Here is a 5,131-nt window from a genome sequence, read left to right as displayed (position 1 = left end):
CAAAGTTTTGCTCTAGATTTTGTTCGATTACTGATTGTTGTATGTAGATTGATTGGATTGCACAATCAATCTATATTCTGTACTTTTGATTGTATGGAGATTTTTTAAACTTTGTTTGAATAATTTCATATCGATAATAAATCTTCTTGAAGCATTATAATTGATTCAAGTTCATTTAATGCTTATGTTCATTGTGTATAAGGTTCTTTGATTTCAATAAGAAATTTGAAATAGTCATTAGAGTAGCAAATCCACTTTCATTATCAAGTTGGCCATAGATAGTGAAATCATCGGTTCTTGGCACCGAAATTCCACTATTTTGATTGGTACGTCTTTCATCACAACTATGTACCAAAAACTTCACATTGTCAACAACGCAAGCAGTGTAGGAGTATGCATTCTGATTGGACATGTTTGCTAAAGTAAATAATTCATCAGTACACTCAGTTGACTATACTTGTCGAAGACGACCCATCTATAGAGTATGACACAAAAAAAAACACAATAAGATGAGTATTAATTGATTTTAATTTTGTAAGAAATCTACAGTTTCGATAATTTACCTTCAATTTAAACCAGCTAGGGAACTCTTTTTGAAGATTTATGTTTGAATTTTCTCCAAGAAATTCACTATATAACACAAGGATTAAGGTAAGATAATAGTTGGCTATGAATTAAATTTAATGAATTCATATATGTGTTGAGCTACTTACTCCATATATGGTTGGATTTCAGGGCAATTGTTGAGTATAAACCACTTCGTTTCTTTTCGATGAAGATAGTCAAGGGATATGATTTTCTTTTTGATACTTGGACGACATTGTGATTCAAAAATGGACAACTGTCTTTTAAGAATATCAATATCCACATTTCTTTCTGGATGATTAAATTTAGTCTCTACGCCCTGAAGATGTGAACAAAAATTCAAAGCTTCATCGGCAACATAACCCTCCGCTATAGAACCTTCAGGGGCCGCCTTATTCTTGGCATAATTTTTCAACTTCTTCATATATCGCTCAAACGGATACATCCACCTCATGTAAATTGGTTCTCTGATGATAGCTTCTTGCGGTAAATGAATAATTATGTCAAAAAAGGTCAAAGGAAAAATTAACTCAAACTTGCACAAAATTTGTATCACTTGATCTTCTGCATTCTCCATGTCCTTAACAACCAATGTACGAGCACAAATTTGCTTACAGAAATTGCAAAGCTCAATGATTGTTCTTGAAATAGACTTATCCAAGTAGTCTCGAACTCCTACATGAAATAGACATTGCATAAGAATGTGACAATCATGGAATTTCAACCTAACAATGTTTCCATCGTTGTCAGTTACTTTCTTAGAGAAATTTGAACCGAAGCCATCAGGAAGTCTAACTCCTTTTATGAACTGACAAAAAAGATGTCTATCATCCAATGTGAAAGAGTACATAGGATATGGTTTGATCAACTTCATACCGTCTTCCTTGAGGTGCAACTTTTCTTGGATACCTCAATTCTTCAAGTCTACTCGTGCGTTGGTGGTGTCTTTAGATTTTTCATTCGTAAGAAAAGTACTAAGTAAACTGTTGCAAACATTTTTATCTACATGCATCACATCTAAATTGTGCTTCAGTTCAAGTTCGGACTAGTAATCAAGTTCAAAGAAAATACTCTTTTTACTCCAATTAAGCTCTTTTGGATCTCGCTTTCTTTCACCTCTAAAACTGACATGTTTACCTGACAAATGATCTGGAACATGCGCTAATTGTTCGAGTATGTCTTGACTACTGAATTTTCTTGGAGGACATCATTTTTCATAATTTCCATCAAACAAACGACTCCCAGTTACCTGACATGAAGGAGTGTCTTTGTTGCATGAAGGACATGCCATATATCCTTGGCCACATTTTGAATACACTGTTCGTTGCGACCTCTCTGGTTTGAACTCCTTCATCCCACAACTCCTTCAATTCGTCTACCATAGACCTCAAAAAGATATCCATATCCTTCCCAGGTGATTTCAGACAGGGAATCAATAAGTTCAGCATGAATGATGACTCTTTCATGCACAGCCAAGGAGGCATATTGTACGTGCAGAATATTACCGGCCACATGTTGTAAGATAGACTCATGTTACCAAATGGATTAAAACCATCAGCAGCCAAGCAAAATCTGGATATCTGGAATCAAATTGTTTCCAAGCACCCCCATCAATAGGATGGTGCATCACACCATCTTCTTTCGATCGTCTCGTTCTATGCCAGGTCATATCATTTGTTGTATGCCTTGAACCATAAAGACGCTTCAGCCTAGGAGTCAAAAGGAAGTACCACAACACTTTGTGGGCGAATTTTTTTCCCTTTGTGTCTTTGTCAACCCATCAGCTCTCACCACATACAGGACAACTTTGTTTTTGGGAGTTCTCCTTCCAGAACAGACAACAGTCATACTTGCAAGCATGAATTGATTGATAACCTAACCCTAACTTCCTCATTTTTTTTCTTAGACTCATAGTATGAAGTCGGAATCTTATTCTCCTACAGGAATGAAAATTTCATAAACTTCAAAAGTTCATCAAATGAACTATTTTTCTATTTATTCATAATCTTCATGTGCATCATCTTCACCAAGAAGTTCAAGGAAGATAACCACGTACAACCAGGGTATAACACAGTTTCAACCTCTTGAAACAGGTCATCAAATTGATTCTCCGCACTATTGCCACCACCATCTGAAATTCCTTCATTTACGCCTTCTTCGTTAGTTTCTTGTTCACCAATAAAATCATTGATGATGTCAATCATCTCATCTGTCATTGGAGCCCCGTCATCCACTACTGGAGGCATATCAACTTCACTGTGGTAGGTCCACTTCACATATCGCTGCAGAAACCCATATCTGTTTATGTGAGCTTCCACCACGTCCAGTTTCTAACTCAGCATATTGACACACTAAACGCATGGAGACCTAACTTCTCTCGAAGCATTCACATGATTCTTAGCCATTTATATAAATGCTTGAAGACCATTCCAAAACTCATTAGAGTTACGTCGTTTATTGGTTATCAAACTCTTGTCAATCGTCATAACTGCTTTAAGTGGAAAATAAATTATCACAATGTGATAATCATAAAAAACTACATTTATTTGGTGATAATTTTTTTACCAAAGCACTAATTTATTTAATTAAATTATGATATCTTATTAAATCATATGAATAAATTATTAAATTTTATGAATATATATTATCAAATTCATTAAATAAACACATATTTATATATAATCTCATTAATTTACTATTAAAGATTATTATTTTAATTTATTTAATAATCGTTAAATTATTATTTTATTTTCTACTTTTTATTTTAATTAAATTTCAAGAGTAAAGTTGACTATATTAATTACTTTATCATAAATTTTTATTCTACTTTTTATTACTTTATAAAAAATTTATTAATTACATTAAAATTTACTAAAATTTCGGCAGCATAACAACTATAATCTAACCTATCCCAAAAATTAAAATCTGCATAAAATATACAAAATCAGTCCTAGAACATACATATAATTGAATATAAAGATTTAAATATCATATCAACAACATAAATCATATTATAAACATTTAGTTAGATTTATCTAACCTAATAAACTATTTTTTTATTAAATTCTAATATTCACATCCACATTAAATCATATAAACATATTCACATTTATATACATATACATACATATTCATATTTATATACATATACATTCATATACACATAAAAAATAAATATATATATTAATAAAAAAAATTTATATCATCTAATATCTAAACCTATCATATGCATTTTTTTATAACATAATATTTAATTAAATCAAATTAATAAATATATTTACAATCTATCCCTAAAATATACAAATATAATTAAATTAACAAATATACAAATCTTACCTAAAAAACAAAATTTAACACTATATAAAATAACTAATTACACAATTGAAGACTTAATTTAACACTTAATCAATAATAAAAAAAACTTAAAAACAATACCCAAAAGTTAGGCTAGAGCGTTATCCAATGCCAATAATCTAATCCCAAGGCTCGGGCTAGGCACAAGTAATCTGTTAAAAAAAAATAATAACCCACAAAATTTCAAAAACTCATTTATACAAAACACAAAATACACACATATATTAACAAAAAAAAACATTTTAAGCCATAAAATACAAAGAAAATGAGTTTAGATTATCAAAACAAGGAAGAAATGCTAACAAATCGGCCTTAAACACATTGGATTGACGGTGGGGGACGGTTTTCTGTCGCTGGCGGTGGTGTTCGTTTGCAGAAAATGAAAAAGAAGGCTCGGGTTGGGGGATTATATCGACAGACTCTATAGCGACGACATGTTGTCACTATAGAGTATAAGGATGTCATTGCTAATATCAAATGCACCGTTTCACTCAGCATTGTTGGGACCCATGTCGTCGCTATAGGATCTGAAAATTGACAGCCGAATTTCGGTGGTCAAATTTCCCTTCGTTTTTTGGGGCCTTATTGCGATGACATGTCGTCGCTATAGACTAAAATTTTTTGGAGGGGTTTCCCTCCCTTTTGTCCATGATAACTTTACAGCGACGACATGTTGTCGCTATACTCTAAATTTTAATTGCTCGCTAGAATAAAGTCGTCGCTATAGGAAGTGAGATTTGACAACCAACTTTTGGCAGTCAAGTTCTATCTGTACCCTATAGCGACGACATGTCATCTCATTGCTATAGACAAAGATATTTCCCTCTTTTTATTCGACGAGGACTCTACAGCGACGACTAGTCAGTTACCGCCTCTTGTTCACTCCAAATTTCTGGTACCCTACAGCGACGACTACTAGGAATTTGGAGGGCCTGGTCGTGTGTTGTTGACGACCTTACAGCGACGACATGTCATCGCTATAGCTTGTTTATTTTAATAAATTAAAAAAATGATTTTTTCGTGGATTTCGACTGAATACAATGACTTTAGAGTCGTCGCAATAGATGTCATCGTTGTAGAGTCTTTTTCTTGTAGTAATTGGACAAAACACAGAGTTCAAAAAAGTATAAACTCTTACGATTTATGCCTCTAAATTTTAGCATCCAGTATCATCTTATCCCCACTTTTTTTT

Source organism: Humulus lupulus, chromosome 4 (genome assembly GCF_963169125.1).
Source record: "Humulus lupulus chromosome 4, drHumLupu1.1, whole genome shotgun sequence".
Taxonomy (NCBI): Eukaryota; Viridiplantae; Streptophyta; class Magnoliopsida; order Rosales; family Cannabaceae; genus Humulus; species Humulus lupulus.
Note: the sequence above shows the minus strand (reverse complement) of the source record.